Genomic DNA, 9,889 nt, shown 5'->3' with positions numbered 1-9,889 from the left:
GTAGTGTGTTACTTTTGCACTGCCTGATCGTGCTTTGGATGCAACTGATCCAGTTTCTGCAAAGCATTTTAGTGTGCCATGCGCTGCCCTGTAGGAAACCTTTAATCTAGCCAATATTTGATGCTGAGAAAGCATCTCCTTACTTACAATAAAACTTTTACTTCTTTCACTTTCTCTGATGCCTGGTTTCCCAATATCACAGTGTTACTTAGTCAGCAATGTTCTGCTGGAAACCTCAGGTACAGAAATAATTTTAAGTAATAATAATAATTCTTTAAGTAAACACACCCTTAAAGCCTACAACAATACAGGAGATAAAACCAATTAAAACTGCCAAAAATCTTACAGAGTCCCAATAGTAAATAGAGCTTTTGGATAAATAAAAAATGGCCTTTCTCAAAATGTAGGCTATCAAGAACATGTAGTGCTGTGGCTTTCATTGTCATGATACATTGTAGATTTTCATGGATTCCACGCTGGACATGCTTCCACGGCACACTTAATTCTGCCAGATGCTTGGAAAAACATCTATGTGGCTTCCAAGACATTTCTTCTGGTTCAACCTCTTTTATTGTCCTCCAAACTACATTTGCTTTTCACAATCTCTTTTCACTTGTGGTTAAAAAAGCATATTAGTCTACCACCAAATATAATGTGTATGCCAGTGTTGCCCTAAATTAACAATCTAGGTAGTTTAAAAACTCATTTTTCATGCTTCTGTAATGGTTGCTCTACCAGCATGAACACGCTCTTTAATCAAAATGGTATTTTTAAATGTAAAATACAATATTGTTGTTATTCATGAATTTTGAATTTAAAAAATCAGAAATAATAGTGAAGCACATTTGTATTTTTTAATTAAAATTACCATAATTTATTTGAATTCTTGTTTAAAAAACAATGTTTTTTGAATGATGTGTTTGAATTATTTCTTACATTTCAGACAAGTCCAGTGTGCTGGCTTAAATTTGGGTATAATTTTTTTATTATTATTATAATGTTTTTCAAATAATTTAAAATTATAAACAAGATTTTGATAGATTCCAAAATATTTGTGTTTTTCTTGTTTTTATAACAGGCAATCTAACAAATGTGGACAGGTAAATGTCTTCTATGCTAATGGTCCTAGCCTAAGGGAAGCTTTCCTTGATTGGCTGGAAATCACATTATGTTGTGGGACTGAACCAAGCAGATGTAAAGTGTCACGAGTAGGAAGTAAAGCAATATCAAAACAAGAAATTTGTACAATAAAGGAATGCATGGAATACATTCATTAATATCATGCAAAATATAAAATATTTAACCAAAAAGCAAACGATAATAATAAATATGCCAAACATAAAATACAGTATAACTGCTTCCACTGGATGACAATTACAAATGCAAAACCAGCATCGGGAAAAAGAAAAGCTGCATGCTTCAAATATTTCGAGTTTAAAAAATACGCAATTTACCAGAAACCAACAAAAAGCAGACAGCAGCCATCAAAAATACACTCTTTATGATCAGCATGATTACAGGAAGAACAGAACAGAACTGATATCACACCCCTGCTGATTCAATTACACTGACTCTCTGAACTGCAACAAATTAACTTTAAATGATCATTAACATTTAAGGCTCTTCTTTGTGCTACATATCTCCCTGACCTCCTCCAGACTTACCTTCCCTCCTGCTCCCTGCAGTCTGTATCGATAGATCTAGTGGCAGCCTCAGAGCTATGAGTGCTAGGACCTTCTTCTGTGATGTATTGACACTCTCATTCACACACTGGACTCCTTAACAGAAAAAAAACTGCCCTATAATCCTGTCTTTTTAAACTATCTTAATCCCTTTTCTGTATGACTTTTTAAATTAACAATACTACTTTTAACTCAGTGCTGAGCCATGCTCACTATTATTGTTATTAATAAAAATAAGGATTTCAAATAAGGTATTTTTTTTAAGTTGCCACAAAAGCTTAAAGAGTAGACAATTAAGGTCCTTTCCAAATTTTTAGTTGAGTTTCAACAATATGTGTACTTTCAAGTACCATAAAGCATATGCCTACCGGTCCTTTTAAGGGGTCATGAAAGGATACAGTGTACTCCATCTAACACTGGACAAAAGCTGGGGTCAATCATAGAACTGAATAGGAGCTCAGGTCAATTTGGGTGGAAGCAACTTAAATAGGTTTTGTCAAGTGATCATTTCTTATGAGGGTCCATGTCAACCTAGTGATTTGGTTTACTGTTTCTGGAACGTTTCCTGCCTCCGGTCCATCGCGTTTGGTTTCCTTGAGTCAACAAATGCCCTGTGAGATGGAATCTAAAAGCTGCAGCAGGGTGTGTTTCGTCAATCCTTGTATGCATCCAGACTTTGCAGCACACAATCTCCGCTTTTCTGATGGATAGACATTTCTGTTTGTTATTAAAGGGACAGCTTAAAAGGCAGAAAATACCCTTCAATTCATTCATTTTTGAGTTTAGCTTAGCATAAAGAATGATGGAACAGCCAAGCCAAATCTGCCCAAATGCAAAAAAGTCTTTAAGTACAGTTAAAACTCAACAATAAACATACTATAGCATCTAATTTATTTATTAATATGAATCGCAAGGCATTATACCATAAAATGCAGATTTTCTGGAGGCTCAAAAAGAAACAGTCTGAGGTGAAAAAAAAGGTTTATACGGATTAAGTAGATGTGGTCTAATGTATTGGTCAAAGTTGCCAGAGAGATAACTGAGTCTTGGATCCAGCTTCCGTCTCTAATTAACTAGTTTTCATCCCCAATTGTGACATTTCATTTGAAGCTACAGGCGTCACGCAGGCATGCACTGATGCACCAGCTGACACAATGTTGGACAGCAACAGCAGCTACAAAGTACGCGTAAAGGGTGAATCACAAGTTTAGGAGGCTTCTATTTTGCATTTTGTTTTCACTCAGGGATCACTTTAACTTTCACGCACTGCTTAATTATGTTCCTTCAAGGAGCTGGTTGTGGCTAGGAAAGGATTGTAATTTGGGTTGAAATGCCAACATTAACGCCACATTTTAAAAGGCCGCCTTAATTCATTTGACAGTGGGATCACTTGGGAATGATGCTGTTTCGCTACTGCTAGGCTGATGCAAGAATCCCAGCTCTGTGGCATGAAGTCAAAACTCTGAGTACCAACAAACCAACAGACAGACAGAGGTTGTTGTGGGAGTAAATGCAGTCTTCTGGAGGTCAATAGGCCATTATTGTGTTTGTCTCTTCTACTCAAAGGTTCATTAGTAGATAGCCATCAGAGGAGAGAGAGCAGCTTGGTCAAAGACTTTTCTCTTATCAAAACACAAATTACAGTGCCAACTCCCCTAATGTTTCCATCCACTGTACTGCATTGTATCATGACACACTTGAAAGTGCCAAATAACCATTTTGTTTTTCTGTAATATTATTTTTCTTCTTTCATTCATATAAACCGTGATCATCTAAAGTTCACTGTAGATTACTGACATGACTTCACTGCAAAATACTGCACTTTTTAATGCCTTGTCATTACCTGCATAATTACTTATTGAAGTAATCACAGAGAAGGGAATGAAATTTTCCCCAGATGGTCTTAAAAAACTGACAGAGTGGTAATTAGTGCTGACGCAGGCTGCGGTGCTAGCTATGTTGTCAGAAAAATGCCAGAAAGAATGACATAATTTCACTTGATTCAACTCGGCCAAGCTTAGCTCAAATCAAATCAATACTGAATCAGCTCACACACAAATCACATTAACAGAGGGCAGAGAGCATGTAATAATGAGAGCAGACAGAGTCAACAGATACATATCTCCTTCACTTCAAAGTCACACTCTTGTCCATCTTCGTTTAACCTAAATGGAGGAAATAAACCTCTGCGACACAGTGATGGTCTACATTGCCGACTTATTTGCCCACCCTTGATTCCACACTCTGGCATTCTGACAATCTGAAAGGCGACACAAAACGTTAAATGAGCAATTGGATTGGTTTGCAGAGCCAAGTTCCTCTAGTTGACCGCTAATTAAACCAAACAGGATGAAAGGTAACAAATGAATCTGTGCGGAAGAAATCTGAGAGATTTAAAGAAAGGTAGTATTGTCAAACACAAGGTGGCAAATGAAGACAACGACTGAGAAACAATTAAAGTCACTATTGTGTCTGATCTCAGTGTCCAATTCATGAAGCACATTTTCCTCCACCAAATGAATCAATGTCATTAATTAAATACTCGTTAAGACTTTTCCTGAGGGAAATGGCTGATAGCTAAACAGTAAATTAGACAGAACCACAACAGATGCTTATTTTAGCCTGCTACAAAACAACAAGAGGGAAGGAATCATTTAAAGTACAACAGTCACTTACATTAGCATGTCTTGCTGTGACTGAAATGAAATGATTATTTATTGACCAGTTCCTGTGCTAAGCTCACTTGCATTTCTTCAACAGGACGTGTGAGGTCATATAGAGCATACCTAATAGGCTAATCACCTGTAAGCATGCCCGCAGTAACACATAATTATTTGTAAAAAAAAACAAAAAAACCTTGTGTGTTATAGGATTTTATGAAAATTTAAATAATGTATTTATCTACTGGAGATAGTGATTTTTTTATTTTAATGCTGCAAATAAACAGATTTAAATCTAGATCAATACAGTGTGTTAGTAGTATCAAGTTTGGTATTTTATCTTTTTATTACTTCTATGTTAGATAATAGACCAATTGCTTCCCCGACCATCGCCCTTCCAAAGGAAATCAATGCATGTGATGTTTTCTGCCATGTAAGTAATGATACGTGTCCACAGGTGTGTTTTGCACTCTATGGATTGTACTGCTTCCCTCCATTGGAGAGGCTTATGATAGGTGATTGACAGACGGCTTCTCCGTCGCATTGTTGCACTTGGACAAATGCCTCTCATAGGCTTTCTGCTCCTGGATTTCAGATCAACTCCAAGATAGAAGCTTCTTTCTAAACTTTGTCTTACATTAAGTCCCGCTATTCAAACTCCAACCTCCTTCTGAAAACAAAAGGTGAGGCTAGATGAACTGTGCAACTGCTAAATCTGTTTTCATTCTGTTTTCACAGGCTTCAAGTCACACCTGATAACTCTGATTTGCCTAAAACTCCACTTTATGCAAGCGAACCACTTAAGTAGGCAACTAGACTATCCAGTTCTCAAAATGAAATACAACAGTACCAGAATGCACTGCAAGGCTAGTTACATCATCAGCAAAAAATAATGGCATTGACACATCAAGAAGAACCTGCAGTGTTGGTGTGACAGAGAAAAATGCTTGGGATAAATTATTAAATATCCATTTTTGGAATGAATGTTCTGACCTCTTGCAGGAAGTGGCAACAGGAAGTCTTGGTAACAATGTTGTCTGCATTCTTGTTCACTTATACTGAGTAGGCCACTAAAAAGCACAATCTTAACTTCAGCCAGTGAAGCACTCATAAGACCGGGAGCTTTTTAATATTAAGACCATTATTAACTACATCTCTGTTGATTTTGTCTTCCATCTCTTTTATTCACTTTTCCCCATCTACCTGTCCACTCATGGGGAGGACAGAGAGAGGTTGCAGAAAGAGATAACGGGTCTTATCTTCTCCCCGCCAGACGCTCAGAGACCCAATCCAATCGAGACCTGGTTAAAACAATTCATCGACTTTTACGCAAAAAGCCTCAGTGGGAAATAGGTTCATGAGGGAGGGGAGACATTCTTTTGTTAAAAAATTGTGTCTTGAAGGAACAATGCATCGATTAGGTGAAGGGTGAACAGGGCATCAGCATATAGAATGAGCAAAGTTTTAAATCTATTTAAAAGAGATTAAAACCAACCAAATGAAAACAACACGTGTGCGCATGTTCTTTTAGGCCCCACATATTAGCCATAAAATGACACTTTACTGATTTTTCCTGGCAACGCAGCTCAGTTTCAGTTTGTGCTGTGCTAGGGAATTGGTTAGCATGTTGTTCATCAATAGGAAAATGCTTAGCTAAGACAGTAGCTAACTAGCTACTTGAATACCATTTCATAACACCAGGCTGCACATGGATTTTATGCTCCCAAACCAGGTAAAGTAGCAAAAAGTAAAATATGCAGCTGTTGTGTTTTAGGAGGTTAAAAACAATCTTAAAATTTTTCTTCTTTTCTTTTCCGAGCCATGATTTTGTTTGGTTGCCGCTCTGGGGGCGTTTCTAGCCAGCACATGTAAAAACCTCTCTGTGGACCAAATGTCACAGAGGTGATTCATTCTGCAAGACGTCAGACCATGTCATTTTCCTACCCTCCAATGTGTCAGAAAGGTTACCGAGACTGCCCCTTTCCTGTCCACTGCAGACCACAGTTATTCTTTCATGTCTAATTTAGACACTTTCTATTAGGCCTAATGGTCCTCTTGCCACTACCAGCATTACACCTGATCAAGTGTTCACTGCAAAAACCTCTGGTGTACATAATTTATTAAATAACTCTTAGTAGAAAACAACCATTGCTTAGCTAAAATAATTCCAGTGTCATGATCGTTTTTTGTCTGGATTTGTATTTTTTTGAAAGGAGGAGATCATCGTGTCTGAATGTTATTTTTTAGGTTATCATGAGTTTTGTGATTGAGCCTCACTCATCTGTTAATGTTCTTTATGGCTGGTTTCTCTGAGTGTTCTCTCCGCTTCATTTCTTTGTCTCTCCAGTCTGTCGTTTGTCTCCATGTCTCTATATCCCTGTGTACGCCCTGTCTTACTTTCATAGTCTCTCGTCCTGTGCACGTTATGTTCAGTTTTCTCATCAGTCAGACTAGTTTCAGACCTGTGGTCTGTTCCCTCATATCCTCTGTGTATTTATGTCGTCAGTCTCCCTCTGCTCATTGTCTTGTCGTCCACTCACGCTGTGTGTTTTCTAGTGTGAGTTCTGCCTAACCTGCCACATAGCCAAATCGTGGCATCTAGACTTATTTCAGCTGCTTTCAGTGAAATTTTGCAAATTTCTGAGTAATTCTGAACTAAAAGGGTGCTCTGACAGTGCCTCTGCTAGTGAGCTCCGCCTCTCTACTAACTTTCACCAACCGTGTCGTGGTAATTTTGCCTGACAGACAGATAAAAAAACAAACAGACAAGCGGACAAATGATAATGAAAACTCCACCTACAGCTTTGGTGACTGGCTTTTATTTAGCAGAAGATATTAGGGTTGGGGCCAATTAGAGTTCAATTTCACTTCTCTGCAATGGCTGATTTATCAGCCTTTAAAAGCCACACCGTAATGGCCACATCGGGTTGAACTCACGAGCAGATGGTTGAATAAATATATTTCTCCATCATTGTCTTGTGATGGCCCATTGCATCTAAGAAATTAAAGATGACTGAGAGCTGTGATAGCGCTGTAAACAAAATGCAAGACCCATAATTCATTGCAAAAAGTCATCTGCTGGTCAATGGTCAGAGTGTCAATTATCTAGCCAGAGGTTGTTCATTTAAGGAGTAATGCAGAAAATAAGATGAATAAAAGGAGGAAGCTTAGTCAGAGAAAGAGAAGGAATTTAACACACACCTCAGTTCCAAGATAAATCGGCTTGAGGGACCCAACCGGGAAATTTACGTCAAATGGTTTGATTTGCTCCCTCCCCGGCCAAAGAGCTCCTTATCTGGATGGAGACAGATCAGTGATAGAGCTGAAGGTCTCTATTAATAGGCTGAGGTGGAAGTTTGAGGTGGCATGCTTACCAGCAACAGTTCTCAACCCAGGAGGCAAGTCTAAGCAAGAGAGTGAGGAAATAACTAAATAATATGTCCTCTTAAACAACTGGAAATGATTCATTTTAGTTTATTTGGTAATATATTTACTAATTTCACCATAAATATAAATGTAAAAAGGAGAAAAAAGAAGAAAACATGATTTCTGTACATGAATGCACAATTTCGAAGGAATAAAAGATACATTTTTTTTTTTAAAAAAGTGGATTTTTAATGGGAAAAGTTACAGTACAGCACTTTGCATTAATATATGATACAAAAAGTGAAATGAAGTATCCATTGACAGAAGCAGTAGATGTTTTTCAATGAACTACAAAAATTCTCAGGTTTGATCTTTTCATTTTATGCATTTTCAGATCAGGATGTATAGCAAGTCATTTACTGAGGCGATTCATTACCCATCAGTTCTTGGATCCTTTCACACTTATGTTTTGGTTCATGTTCCCACAGTCGTTGATTGGGTCAGAGCTTTGGGGAGCATGTTTCTCTCTCTCTGGTCTGATTTCACTGAGCCCTTCACACATTCAAAACAGTCTTTCGAGCTGCCTCCATAGTATTTCATGTTGAGGGCAATGTTCCTTTCTTTGAAAGCTGTCTCCCAGAAGCATTGTGACTTGTCAAGATGCATTTCAGCAAACTCCAGTCAGGCTTTGTCATGTGTGTCTCTCAAAAATGGGGTCTTCTCGAGTCCAGTTTCTCCACAGTGCCCAATTTTGTTCAGAAAGCAAAAATCCTACCATGATCCACTGTTATTCCTCCATTTTTTGCCACTTTGGATCAGTTTCTGGCTTTTGGCCATACACAGAGATGTTAGGAAGGGTACCATGAACCCTGCAGAATTGGCAATAGGGACTTGAGGCTGTTTCAGAGTGATCTTGTAGTCATTTCCTTGACCATATCTACAAATTACTTTTTTCCTCTCTTCTAGTTTTCTTTTTCTCTTTCACACCAAACAGTATAATGTTCAAGTTTAGATATGTTAACTGATAGAACTGGGGAAGATTTGGGTTCAGTAAATTAATCAAATCAATTTTAATCATAACAGTAAGGCTTCTAATTGACCTCTGTCTTTCTGTTAAAAACATGCTCTTACATGAATTATTTGCCAGGAGGAACAATTCTAGAGTCTTACACATTATTCTTTCTATTATTCCCAGCCATTATCATAATATTATATAAGTATTGTAAATTATTTTTCCTACTAGATGACATCTTGTGGACTTTACAGCTTTACAGATACAGCTAAAGAAAGTAAAAGCGTATTTCTTGTAGCAACATCATGATATGCTGCAATCTTTTAAGTTATATCTACAAAATCTTATGTGCCATTTGTCACCTCACTGTTGTGTCATAAGCTCTCGATGCTGTGTTGATGTTGGCAAAATGAGGTTCAGGAGGAGCAGATAGCTGAAAAGAAAGTGTTCGTTCAAGAAGCAGGAAGAGCCGGGAACAGAACGGGAGGAGAGCGAAACGTGAAGAAGGACGGAAGAGGTGAGTCTGTGAGGAAAAGGGGCACTAATAGAGGTCATAACCATTAGCTAAGAAATCTGGATGTGGACAGAAGGCCAAAGCATCAGGGACTTAGAGATACACAACCTAGTGGTTTGCAGGGTTTTACTTCTACCTGAGGGTCAATCCAAATAAAAATGAGAAAAGTGACTCAAGGACAGCTGGTTCAGCAATACTTTAGAAATATTTAATACTTTTAAAATAGTAAATGCTTCTTTGTCACACAGCCCTTCATGGAGTTATAAGCACACACACACATTCACACATTCTCTAGTCTGTTTTCATTCCTCTGGGTTTTATCTGAAAGGGAAAGTGATTGGTATTCAGTAGAGCGGAGAACAGAAACACTCTGTTATCTACCAGTGTTCCCTGGAAGCTTCACTTCTGTCATGTCTCTGCTGTCTAACACACTCACGCACGCAAAACACTCACTGACTTGCAATCATGCACAGATTCAAGTACGCACACTCCCACATGCACGCACACATAGCGGCCACAGCCTGAGTTTGGTAAGCGGCACTGAGCACCTAATCTACAGTTAAAGCCTCTTTAAAGCATGAAAACAGTCTAAAATGAAAAACTGACTTGGATTTTAAAGCTCAAACAATGTCTTCAAGTAATTGTAGTAAAAATC

The sequence above is a fragment of the Haplochromis burtoni genome, unplaced genomic scaffold (assembly GCF_018398535.1).
Source record: "Haplochromis burtoni strain Fernald_Lab_line unplaced genomic scaffold, NCSU_Asbu1 Contig_2, whole genome shotgun sequence".
NCBI lineage: Eukaryota > Metazoa > Chordata > Actinopteri > Cichliformes > Cichlidae > Haplochromis > Haplochromis burtoni.
The sequence above is the reverse complement of the archived record's forward strand: the minus strand, read 5'-3'. Positions refer to the sequence as shown.